The sequence below is a fragment of the Phalacrocorax carbo genome, chromosome Z, assembly GCF_963921805.1.
Source record: "Phalacrocorax carbo chromosome Z, bPhaCar2.1, whole genome shotgun sequence".
Taxonomy (NCBI): domain Eukaryota; kingdom Metazoa; phylum Chordata; class Aves; order Suliformes; family Phalacrocoracidae; genus Phalacrocorax; species Phalacrocorax carbo.
Genome location: NC_087548.1, coordinates 45,230,266 through 45,243,791, shown reverse-complemented (window position 1 = coordinate 45,243,791; position 13,526 = coordinate 45,230,266). Strand labels below are relative to the sequence as shown.

At 39.7% G+C, this 13,526-nt stretch overlaps 1 protein-coding gene across 15 annotated transcripts in view; it reads right to left on the bottom strand.

The window, feature by feature from the left end:
* Positions 1–10,543, bottom strand: part of AOPEP (aminopeptidase O (putative)) — a 199,598-nt gene extending 189,055 nt beyond the window's left edge. For 13 of the 15 annotated variants that reach the window (XR_010370734.1, XR_010370735.1, XR_010370736.1 and 10 more), the window contains exon 1: positions 10,478–10,543. The gene's annotated coding sequence lies outside the window, so the exon portion shown is untranslated. The remainder of the gene's footprint in view (positions 1–10,477) is intronic. The other 2 variants (XM_064439348.1, XM_064439360.1) reach the window with 2 other exon arrangements.
* Positions 10,544–13,526: the final 2,983 nt, after the last annotated feature.

The window sequence follows — 13,526 nt, the reverse complement described above, 5'->3', positions numbered from 1 at the left end:
CTGCAACAAAACAGTTCATTTTGCCTGTAATAAATTAAGACCATTTACATAGCCTGATCATTCAACAGATCCACAGGGGCAGCAGAGCCCCAGCAAGAAAGACAATAAATAATTGTATTGCTAAAGCTACCAGTGGTGTTTCTTTGTAACCTCAGGCTTTAAATCTCAGTGTTTGCTCTATTAAACATGAGCTACTATCACTATAACCACAAAACAATTCTCTGAACTTTTCCCCATTTTTTATTTGCACACTGAATTTCTTCTTCTGTAATACTTTGTACTTACTGCTATTGCATTTCAAGGTAATGATTTCAATTTATTTTTAAAAAACACATATCCTGAACTCCAAAGTGCTTGGAAACGCTCCAGATTGACCCCATCCAATCCCTCAGCTAATGCAACCGTAAAACACGTGAGGCTATGTATTCACACAAAACGAAGCCAATCTTAGCCTGAGATGCCACAACAGGAAATATATGTCTTTCTTCCTCAAATTTCTGCACAGCATCCCTTCCTATAAAGCTGCACAAGTGCAGAGGACAACTCAAGGGAAGGGGCGAGAACACACAGCTCGTGACAGAGTATGATCACCCTTCAGGAGGCAGTCCAGATTGGGATAGAGTTAAACCAGCATAAGGCCATATCCAAATTTAACAAAACTTGAGCAAAATCCAGGACAGACTCAATCAGATTTAAGTATGCTGACAGAAATTTAAAATGTTCTCAGATTTAAAAATTATATCACTGGTGAACGCTGAAGATGGTCTTGAGAGTTTTGTTTGGAGGGTCTTTAAATTACAAACAAATAAAAGAAAATTAAAAATTAAATTGAAAAAAGTTAATATAGGACTTAAAAGACCTTCCAAATGCAAAGCAAAACTTCTATCATTGTTTCCCTAATGGCTCAATTGTTTAGTAAGAGAAAACAATCAGATTATTTTAACAACTTTAACTTTTTACAAGCCTCTACTGCATGTTTTTTTTTCCACTAAATATTCATAAGCTGATTGTCTAACAATGCACTTAGCTTAACTTAACTGACTGGAAAGAAACTAACTTTATAGTAAGGCTATTGAAAAACTGCCATTTCATTGACAGGACAAGCCTAGCAGAGAGCCGCTAACATGGCCAGAGGACTGAAGCAGACAAATGTAGGAGGAGAGGCTGACGGCACTGGGTCTCGTCAGCCTTGGGATGAGGTGGCTAGGGAAGATTACCTGCTATGTCCCGGTACCTAAAGGGTGTGTACGGAAGATGCAGCCAGACTTTTTTTAGAGAGGCACAGAGAAAAGACAAGCAAAAAGATATTAAGCTGTCTTGCAAACACAGCTACATTCCATATTATACTGCATCAAATAGAGCTAACTTTTTTAAAAATACAAAAAAATGGTCATCTTTATATTCCACAGAGCTGCACTCGTTGTTGAACTGAAACACTAAATGAAAAGGTAAGGAGCAAATAAAGAACAGAAATACATAATTTTAAGAAGGAGTATACCAAAATGTACTCCCAGGAAACAGTGTTCTTTACGTTTTCAACAGAAGTCTAGAATGTAGCTGAAATAACAAATAAAATATTACTCTTCTGCTCCAAGGTCAAGTTAACCAGAGATCTGCAAGATATGTTTAGAAGTAGTCAGACTACATCACTGTTTCTGAAGTTGCTGGTTTATTTTCCACATAGAATTTAGCTTTAGTATGTATTTCATTGCTGTAGTATTAGGGTGATCTTCTGCACAGTATTCAGGGTGGCTACTTAAAAATGTTAACTGTCTGTAACAATGAAGATGCCTAAACAGTATGATTTATATTCCTGAACAATAGTGTTTGCATTGTTTTTTGAAAGAAAATTCCTTAAGAATCTTTTTAAAGGCATCTTAAGACTTCTGCAAACTATATGACAGATTTTCAGATGGTATACAGATATGCAGAGATCATATCCAGTGCTTTTAACGGAGGTTGGACCACTAAATGTTTTCTTAGGAAGGGAGGGATGGGAAAAGGGGAGAGATGAACATAAGCCCAAATGCATAATGAAGTCTAATAACTTACTCCCTCCAATGACTCTAAAAAACTCTAAAATAGAACTACAAAGCTAACACTAGTACAGAAAATACTGAGGGAAAAATGGTCCTTAAAAAAACCGTTACTTCAGTAATAAATTACCATGAGTCCAAGGACAAAAAACTCTTCAAGTGACACTAACGTATCTTCAAAAAAAATTCATTCCATACATAAATTTTAAAGATGGAAGCAGAGAAGCATTGTGCTTGTTTCAGAGAGAGAATACAAAATAAAACCTGTGATGTGAACAGGGAAGAACTTTACCAAAAGTTAACAACAACGTTTAAAAACTTTTCAGATCATTAAATGTTTGTATTTGAATCCTGGAACTTCACTTCACTTCACTATGGGAACTCTTGTATTTATATTTTTTCTACTATAACACATTATGGTGAAGAAAGAAATGATGATGTGAGTTAGATTTCTTTCTACTTTTCTTTAAGGCAGCTTAAACAACAATGCTCATCTTAAGTTGCAAAACTTCACAATATTCACTGAAGTAAACCAAAAGGGGTTTCAGCTAAGATTAGTTAAGCTTTCTGGCACATACATAAAATATTCATACAAAACATTTGTTAAAAATTATACATAGTGCCACATTCAAGGTATGCTTTTATAATTTTCTTTGCAGATATTAATTTACCCTAACTGAAAAGGTTTTCCATAATTCTATTCCAGAGGGCTTAGTGTGCCCTCTTGTGTGTGGGTAATGTTACACCACCACACATTAAACTGGTTGGGTACATATGTGGTATGTATATATTGTTTAATATATTATTATGTATTAATTATAAAAATAATTAATATGTGCAATATATAACTATGGATAAAGTTCTCTCTTTAAAATTGTAAGTGATTATAAAATACAAACAACACACGCTGCCTTTAAACTAATCTTACAACTTCAGGCTCACATCAGACTAAAATTTACAGAAGTATGATCAGTGCTAAAACAATGCAGTTTCCAGACTTTTTAAAAAAGCAAATATTAATAGAGCTGCAAAAGTTGTGCTTTTTAATCCTATTTTATTTACACCTGCTTTATTAACAAAAAATTTAATGGAAAATGATGCGTTTTTGGAAAGCACACAGCATCTACAATACAGAAAAACAGTATAAGGCTATCCAGAATATAGAACAATCTAGCAGAAATATTTTAAGATATATACATGATATTGACCTGATTAAGAGATAGATGATTTAAATGTTTCATTTAGGCCCAAAGCCATGTTACGTAAGAATTAACTTGACATAATATGTACAAATGCATTGTCTTCAAAAGGACTTCTGATTTCATGACATTAAAATACATGGACAAATAGTTGCATTCTAGACAAGATGGACATCATCTCTTCCTTCAGGCTATGCTTGGCTTATCAAATATTGGATCTCAACCGCCCTGGGAGAACGCCTCGGTTTTATCCAAGAAGACAGGAATGAACTGTTTATTTGGTCACATAAACAGACAGCCTTTTTAGTATCAAGAAAAAAATGCAGAAGATCAAGGCATTTACTGACTATGCACCCAGCCTCTGTAGGAATGAAACAGATTATGTAGCAATCGCATTAAAGCAAACCAGAAATCAAACCAAGTGGAAAAAAAAAAAGACAAGCAAAAATTGATAAAGGACGGATGCACTTCAACAAGAGGAGGATAAAAATTACTGCAGAATGTAATATCAGAGCTAAAAGATTTTTTTTCTTAAATTTCTTAAAAGGACCATTGTGAAAACCCACAACTGAACAGGACCAAAAGATATATATGTAAGTATATTGTTGTATTATTTAAATGTTAGGCATCTGTATCTTTGCTTTCAATCAGCGCTGTTATTTCAACAATATTGTAAAAACATGCTGATACTTTGTTTGAAGTTTAACATCCACACATAGACTGTCCCTCATTGGTCCACCATGACTAAATCGGAGAGATAAGACAGAAAGTACGTGTGCACTCACAAAAGGAAAAAGTTGCAATGACAGGTACAAGAGACAGGTGAGGAAAAAAAAAAGGAAAAGGTAGCTGCAATAATCAAACATGCTTGTAAACCCCATGCTCTCCTCTTATTTGAACTGTGATGTCTCCTCATAAATATGTCATAATTTGGGGAGTTTAACAGAACAGGCTGTAAATAATGATTCTATTTACCATTTGATTCCAATTGAATTTTTTTAAATGAAGCTTTGATCTTTTCTTCAATCAAGTCCTCCCAAAAATGTACAAAAATAACATAATTATCCCACCAACATATTTTCTACTGAGAGTACTACAATACAGCTTATAAAAATCCTAAGCAACATCAACAGGAGCTGCAGCATTATGTAAATTTGCAAGTTAAGCCTAAGTGTGCAAAAGCAGGATGCTTCCCTACTTTTGACTAATTGAATACAGATTCAGACAAAGTGTAACAAACTTGACTCCCAGACAGTGCATGATCATGGAACTAGTTCAGACTAGCATTTGACATTCAACATTTTCCTCACTTCCACAGGAAGAAGGAGTCGGAGTTAGACAGATACAAAGAGAAACTGGGCTTTTGTTTTAAACAAAAAGAACTGCCTATGCTAAATACACAGAAATGAAAACCCTTGTCTATATAGTCATACCTTATGTATTTTTTTGAACATGATGTAATGTATCTAGCGTTGTTACTAGAGTGGTTTAAATACCTCTGAAGTGCTTTCCAGTCAATCAAAGGGCATTGGTACGCATCCTGCACACAAGTGTCAAAGCATGCAGGTATCATTTGGTTTATCTTGTGGTCCAGCTGTCTAATACACACTTGTAACCGAACTTCATTCTCATTTCCTTTCATTCTTCCTTAACAGGTTAAGAGAATAAATTTTAATCATGTTGGTCACGTAATACAAGAAACACACTACCTCAGCTGCTTAAGGAATATCCTCGCTGTACACCTTGGAAGTTGTCTAAACATATCCAAGCTTTGTATATGCAAATAGTCTATCTTTTACTACTGCTTCCTAAATACATTGTTCTGAGTCAGTATTCCCTGGATTTGATATGACAAGTTCCCTGCTACCTTACGCACATACCAAGGTACTGTCATCACAGAGAAGATACTAAAGCCATTATTTCTGTCATGTTTTTTTTGAGATACTCTTCTTATACAACATTGTCTTCTGTACCATTTTTTTTCCATATACTGTCCATAATTGAATATCTAGTTTCCATTTTTTGGAAAGTAATGCATTTCACCTTTAGAAAAGGAGGTTCACTAGCTGGATTTTAAACATGAAAACAAATCAAGCACTGTAATGCTACCACAAACTCTTTATGATCATTTTATAAACACTGTTTCATGTTATACTACTTCTACACACAAAGATATAATAAATTACTAGTACATTTTAAAAATAGATCTCATATTCAATGCACCTTCTTATCAAATGTACTTCGTAAGTCATAAAAATGTAAGGCAAGCTAATTGTTTGCTTATATGTTTTAGTATTTTAGAAGATAGGTGTTCACAAAAGAATAAACAACAATAATAGCTAGCAGATGGTGGCCACATGAATAGAATCACTCTTGACCATCTGTGCATAATAGAGTTGCATAAAAGGCACAAAGAATGGGAAATAGGGGAGAAGTGATCCTTCATGGAACGGTGTTTGTATAACATTGCTTTTCCATGTGACACAGAAAGCATCGGCCTGAATTAGAATCATACGCCTCTGAAAGCAAACCCGAGAAAAGAGCTTCCAGGCAAAATAAAACACAGTTGCAAAGTAGACAAGATCAGAGAATGAACTTCCTAAAAATATCTGTAGCAAAAAAAACATGTTTACTTGTGCTAATAAATACACAGTAATGCACAGTTTTGGTTGCTGCAGTTAAAAGGAAAATGAAATAAAGAGACAGGAGAAGAGAAGAACTTGGAAACATAATCCGATCCGACAGGGAAAAGTGGAAAAGAAAAAACACAGGCACCTGCACTACCCTGGGAATATACCCATCAGAAATAGTAAACTAAGAAAGTGAGAATAACTGTTATATAAATTAGTCTAGTTAAACCTGTAAATCAAATAGTCCATTAAAAACTGGAATGATCAATTATACTTGATGCTGATGTTCCATTATTGCAGGAAGCTGTTATTTTCAATTGATAACAACTAACTATTCCAGTCTAATTCCACTCTAACACTAATAATCCACATGAGAAAATCAGAAAACCATCTGAACTTGTTGGGAGGTCCAGCACAGGCACTACAAGGTGGTAGCAAAGGAAAGGCTTACAAACTTAAAAAAAACACCCTTGAAAAACAGAGGAGATACGCGGACTTTAGAGATTACTCCATAACACAGTGGCACAAGCTAGAAATGTACTATCCAGAATGCACTGAATCATCTACTCCCTCTCCAAGCACACGCTTTATTTCGTTGCACTCCTGCTCAATCAGCCAGCAATGGACATCGTTAATTACATTGTTAATACACAACAGTGAAAGGCAGGCGCAAAAGGCAGTCATCTAAGCTATGTCTTCACAGCAAAATGTTGGACTATGCCAAACATGTTCTTTTGTAAACATACACAAAATACCTCTTATTTCAGACCACAACTGTAGCTGTTTCTTTTCATGCATTTCCAAGATCTCAGAAAGCAAAAAATGAATGAAAGAGAGGGCTGTATGACAGAAGATCAAGAGAACTGATCTCCAACCAAACCAGGCAGTTACAACTCTGTATTTAACGTCTGCCAAGCCCTGGAAAATTCCCAACTTAAAGCTGTTCCAAAAATTTTAATATATTAACTGGTGGTTAATGCCTTAAAAACCATACTAATATTTTTATTGTGCAAAATCAGAGTTGCACAAACTTATTCACGCACAAATGACACAAGTAGCAGACACTAATCCCCAAGACAGAAGCCATTTCTATCTCAGCTCTTCTGTTTTTCAGGCAGTACACAAACTCATTCCCTGAAATAATAGCCTATTAAAGCAATTAAATAGAAGTTTACACAAATCGAATTTCCTAGAAAAGTAAGAATGGCCAGACAAACCCTACCAATTTATGCTAGGTCTGTTTGAAGATATTTACCCCAGCTGCTGGTTCTGACAGAATCCCCCCTTTGAACAAGAGTCAAGAGAGACGGGTGTCTCCAGCCACAGTCACTCCAGCCCAGAGCCTGGCACATGCAGCCGAACTGGTAATTTAAGCCAATATTCTGAGCTGCAAACAAAGATCTCTGAAGCACGGACACCAACTTTTTTGTATTATGTACTCACTGGAATCTTCAAAAGGTGTAGAAGTATTTCAGCACCACAGACTTTCCTTACCTACCCCTGGCCAGCATCTAGCTGCTACACATTTAAACACCACCAGCTTTTTGTCCCCATGTAAAAGAGTGCAAAATAAAGCCATCTTTGGTTTCTCTTCACCTTCAGTTAAGCATGATTTGCTTTGTCCATAGATAAAAGCTAACTAAATTGCTTTCAACATGCAGGTGTTAGAATTATAACCTACGCCCTCTCCACTTAGCATTTAAAGAAATTAAAAATGAAAAAAAAAGTCTTTTGGATGTAGACTCTCTTTAATAATTATAAGAGGTTTATAACTAATTCCCTTTAAACTGCTTTCAAGGAATCTTCTTTCAAGGAATCTTCTTCCAAATAGTTTTATAAATTTTTCACAAAATGTAAGACACTAAGATCTTAGCAAGAAGTCAGTTCTCAACATAAGCATAAACAGTAATTTTACTCTTTAAATATCAAGTAACATGTATACATAATTTTCAGTAATTACACACTGATTTTTATTCCGTATACTTAACACAAATAGCTAAGCCAATTTAAGCCTTTCTAAGGCAGGAATGAGTTGTTCTGTAGATGAAAGTAAGGCTTAAACAAACTAACAGAAACAGTCACTACTGTTAAACTACTGTAAACCAATCCATACAAAAGAGCTTGCAGACCTCACTCTGTGTCACAAGAGAACCAGCACACATCATAGTGAGGCTTCGATGTAAAAGCTAATTCAATTGGTAATAACCCTTGACAAAGCACCTGGGTGCCTTTCCAGAAGCCTCCTTTTAAGTCTAAACTATAGAAATAATCAGCATAATGGAAGACCTTCTTTACCAACTACAAGTTAGCAGCAGTGGAAGTTGCTTCCCCTGAGTTGAAATTACAAGTCAAGACATAAAACTCCTTTCAGCTGAAATAAAAAGGGAAACACAAAAAATTCAAAGTCCCTTTCCACCCCAAAAAAAAACATTTCTGAAGAAAAGATTGAGACAGAAGCATAGCTCACTATCAGTAAATGAGCCAGGAAGAGCATCCTGATATTCCCTATAAACTCTCTTCAGTCCATTAGTTGTTCTTTGTAGTACAGTAGTGACCAACTACTTAAAACATTAAGCAGAACCCAAATACGTAGAGCTAAACATCTTACACTGCCCATAAATCTACAATTACTATGTTTATAGAAAACCCATTTGTGTAAGGATGGAATTTTAAATTTTTTATTTTACAAAATTATTTTGATGTGGACATACTGCTGAGCAACCTGCTATACCTAACGCTGCTTGAGCTGGGGTATTGGATTAGATGATCATTAGCAGTCCCCTCCAACCACACAGTGATTCTGTGGAGATGCTGAACAGCATTAAAGAGGTGCAAAACTACCTTACATTTTATTTCTGCTCAAAACGCACAGGGAAACTTAGAACCATAAAGGTTGGAAAAGGCCCCTAGGATCAAGACCAACCGTCAGCCCAACACTGCCATGCCTCTTAAATCATGCCCTGAAGTGCCACATCTACATGCCTTTTAAATACCCCCAGGGATGGTGACTCCACCACCTCCCTGGGCAGCCTGTTCCAATGTCTGACCACTCCTTCAGGAAAGAAATTTTTCCTAATATCCCATCTAAAGCTGCCCTGACACAGTTTGAAGCCCCTTCCTCTCGTTCTATCACTAGTAACTTGGGAGAAGAGACCAACACCCACCTCACTACAACCTCCTGTCAGGTAGTTGTAGAGAACGATAAGGCCTCCCCTCAGCCTCCTCTTCTCCAGGCTAAACAACCCCAGCTCCCTCAGCTGCTCCTCATAAGACCTGCTCTCCAGACCCTTCACCAGCTTCACTGCCCTTCTCTGGACATGCTGTAGCACCTCAATGTCCTTCTTGTAGTGAGGGGCCCAAAACTGAACACAGTACTCGAGGTGCAGCCTCCCCAGTGCCGAGTACAGGGGCACGATCACTGCCCTACTCCTGCCGGCCACACTATTCCTGGTACAAGCCAGGATGCTGTTGGCCTTCTTGGCCACCTGGGCATGCTGCTGGCTCATGTTCAGCTGCTCTCCTTCTCCGTCAGGCAGCTTTCCAGCCACTCTGCCCCAAGCCTGTAGCGTTGCATGGGGTTGTTGTGCCCCAAGTGCAGGACCTGGCACTTGGCTTTGTTAAACCTCATACGACTGGCCTCAGCCCATCGATCCAGCCTGTCCAGGTCCCTCTGTAAGGCCTTCCTACCCTTGAGCAGATCAACACTCCCACCCAACTTGGTGTCATCTGCACCAAGGAGGGTGCAATTAAGGGGGAGTGTGTGTTTCTGATTTTCAGAAGATGAAGCATGCAAGTGAGAAGATATCCATACACAGGAAATGTCCAAATGAAGCCTGTGCTGAAATAGAATGACTGTTTTTAACTCAATGCAGCCGTCATTTATAAATACCACCTACAACGCAAAAGAACTATTTTTTTAAGTCTGCAATCAGAACAAAAGTCTTCTCTTTCCAATGTTGACGGTGGCAAGCCACCTCAGCCACTCAACTTGACCTCTGCGCAACTAAGCGTGATCCTGAGCAAAGGACCTAACACACAGCTAAGCTGAAATCCTCAGATGAATTACAAAATGCCATTTATGGGGTTTCACCTGTACATTTCCAGGCATTAAAGAGGCCAACGAGCGGAGGAGCGTGTTACTAAGCAGTGAGAAACTTTTTACTCAGCATTGAGAAGCTTGAAGAGAATTACTTTCAGAGTTCTTTCAGAAAATTATAGTTAAAACCAGAGCCCTACAAGAAGGACACCGATTTAGGTTGCATAAGTATCGTGGAAAAAAAAGAGACGACAGGTACGTGCTGGCTGCTCGTGCCCTGCCATTCTGCGTTCTCACGGCCCCGCTGCTGGCCACCCTCCGGCCGCAGCCGTCTAGTTACAAGGGCAACTTTACAAGGCGACGGGGTGCGGGGAGGGGGGGGCACGGACGAGGCAAGCTTACGCCGGCAGCCACCACCGGCGGCCATTTCACCGCCGACCGGCCGGCTCCCCGGCCACGCGGTGCCTCTGGAGGTCTCTGACGGTGACAGGCGGTGGCAACCGGGTGGCTACCGAGACCCCTCCCTCGCCAACCCCGCCGGGCGCGCGAGCGGCCGCCCAATGGCCACGGCTTTACCTGCCGGGCTCCCGCGCCGAGCACCCGCCGCCCTCCACCCCAGTCGCGGCGCCTTTTGATGACCTCATTCCACCCGGCCCCGCCCCGCGCCCTCACACGGCAGCGGCGCGGCGCACAGCCCGGGAGGGCGGCAGTCGTCGCGCAGGCTGCGGGTTGAATTTCCCGCTCGCAGGGAGCGGGGGGGATGAGGGGAGAGAGCAGGAACGGGCCTTCTGAGGTCACTGGTGGCAGTTTCCAGCGTCAGCATTGCTTGGCCGCTCGTTCGTTAACGTGCTTTGCTGGCGCGTTAAGATCACGGGCTGGAGAAGCACACCTTGGTTTTTTTCTTTTGGTTTTGTTTTTTTTTTTGCACGCTAACGGCGGCCCTGTCATTGGAATGCGAGGCGGCCAAAATCACAGAATCATTAAGAAAATCCCACTGACTGCAGCTCAGCGTGTGAGTGAAAGGATGTATTTTTACAGCGCATATTTAATTAGGTATTTTTTTCTGTCATTTAGATTGGCAGAGAATGGTTAAGCTCTTGGAGCAATTAATCGCTGATTAGCTGCTGGCATAGCTGCCCTGCTCCTGTGCCTCGGAGCTGGCTGGGTGCTGGCGCTGTCAGCTGGCTCCCGGGCAAGCCAAGGGTGCTTCCTGCTGGCAAACTGTCAGCACAAGGAATAGCCACCAAAAATATCCAAGGGGTGCTAGCACTTAATCAGCTCTGCAGCTTTCTAGGAATGGTAGCCGGCTGTTAAAATCGGGACCATGAAGGAAGGTCTTTGAAATACCTAGTTTAGCTTTGTAGTGCTCAGTTTTGTGAGTCTTGCTGCTTATTAAATTCTTGGTCCACAGGTACCCAGGCTCCTTGACGAAGCTGGCGTAAGGAGCTGGGGAGGAGGGAATGGAAATGCCTCTGTAGCTTGTTTGGTAACGACAGGGTAATTAAATATTCATTAGAACAGGGATTCCAAACGGGCTTTCCAATGTGAGCGCCTTAGCCACAGCTTAACCCCGCGAACGTTTAACTATTTACGCAAAGTGGAAAAACACTGAGAGGGGAAATTGGGAGAATCTCTCCCTGAAATCCCACTTGCATTTTCTGGGTCATTTTCAAGGGAGGTGGGAAATTTGGATTCAGATACTTGCTAACTAAGGAGAATTGCAAACAAAGCTCCCTCCCTGCAAGCAGATGCTGTTTTCCTTGGATTACAGGGAAAGAAACACAGAGATCATCTATTGTGCAGATCTCCTGTCCCCACTGGACAGGGTATGCTGGGCAGGGAATTTGGGAATGTAGTTTGAGAATCCTGAGGAGAAGGGTTTGCTTCAGTTTCACGAATACCCGCTAACAGAAAATGTAGGCATATCCACTCAAAGCAGTGCAGCGGTGAATTTTGGACCCTGAAAGCGATGTATCTGCCTTATATTGCTTCAGTAGCTTAGTCTCCACCTCGCAATCAGCTGGAAAGTGCTGGTTCCAGACCTAACCTATGTGTTTCATGTTTAAGGACCTCTGCTTCAGTTGCAAAGTAAATCTACTCCAAGTGGTCTTAAAGACTGCCTTGCAGAAATTTAGGTAGCTAGGAGCTCAAATCACAACTGAACAGAAATTTTAAGGGTTTGGAGGCTCACAAACATTGGAGTCGGGAGCCTATATGACATTTGGATGCCTACTTGCCGTTGTGAAATGGAAACTTACTCAGAGCAGGTCTAACTGAGATGGTTTTTAAAGTGTCAAAACCTGCTAGAGATCTCAGTCTTTCCAAAATAATTGGAACATACTGGAACTGGTAGAAAGATAATAGAAAATATCTCTGACCCAGTCAGATCCAGTACAGGGTCCTCTCTTTCAGGATTACAGCCACACTACCCATACTTAGGAAGGCCTTTCTGGCTAGGTCTATCTGCAGTAATCAAGGAAAGGCTGAGTCTGAAATCAGTGTATCACTTGGGATAGGATTAAGTCTGTGTTCTGAAGCCAGGTGAAACCAATATTTATATGAGTTCTGCTTGAGAAGATCAGATATATATATAAAAACAAGAGTGAATGACCATAAAAATACACATTACTTTGCAAATACTGGAAAAGCAGTATTTTTTTTCTGATCAGGAATGCTGTAGCTTAAGCAAAAGCTGCACTGCACCAGCCTTAGTGGGTTTTTTGGCTTTCAGTACTCAATATAGAACAAGTTTCCTACTGATGCAATGGTGATGTACAGAGCTCTTGAAATCAACTTTGCTTTTTTAAAGATCGTGGATTGTCAGCATTGTTGACTGTTCTTGCTTTTATTTGCTTACGTGGCAGCCATTTCCTGTGACTGAGGGAATGCATTGTTCTTACCTGAAAAAGCTAAACCAGAACCTCTTTTGCTCCACATTTACCTCAAACCTATTTATTTCTTGAAAGAAGAGCTGTTCTCTGACAAATACCAGTTCCTGTTGCTGTCCAAAGGCAAACAGTGTGGCACATCATCATCATCCTTCCCATTTACAGTTAAACACTCTGGATTGCTATTATCAGGTGAAGAGTGGATAGCCTGATGTACATGAATATCAGAGGCCTGCATTACTCAGCCTTAAACCTGAGCAAAGTAGTTACCTGCTTGTGATTCCACTGGTGGAGCTTATTTGCCATTAAAAAGAAAAACTTAGTGTCAAAACATTACTGTAACTTTGGCAAAAAAAAAAAAATTACATAAAGGGGTATTTTTATAACAGCTTATTTGGGCAATATTTAATTAGTATTAATGTTTTACACCTTTAACAATCAGGCTTAAGACAAATTCTAAAACTAAAAAATACTGAAAGTAACTGCTAAATACTTTTTCAAAAATCTTATCACTGGTACCACACCAACTTTATTTTGGTGCCAAACATGGCAGCAGTGGCAATTATTTGGAGCAATTGCTCTATAGAAGGAACAATTGAAACATGGAGAAGAGGGCACAACTCAGTCCAGCAAGTTGAGTTGACTGCTTACAATTCACAACCTATCATTACAGATCAACTTTCAGCTGATCACAGGAGGCTGACCACAAAGAAATGAAAGACCCCTGAAGATTGCTC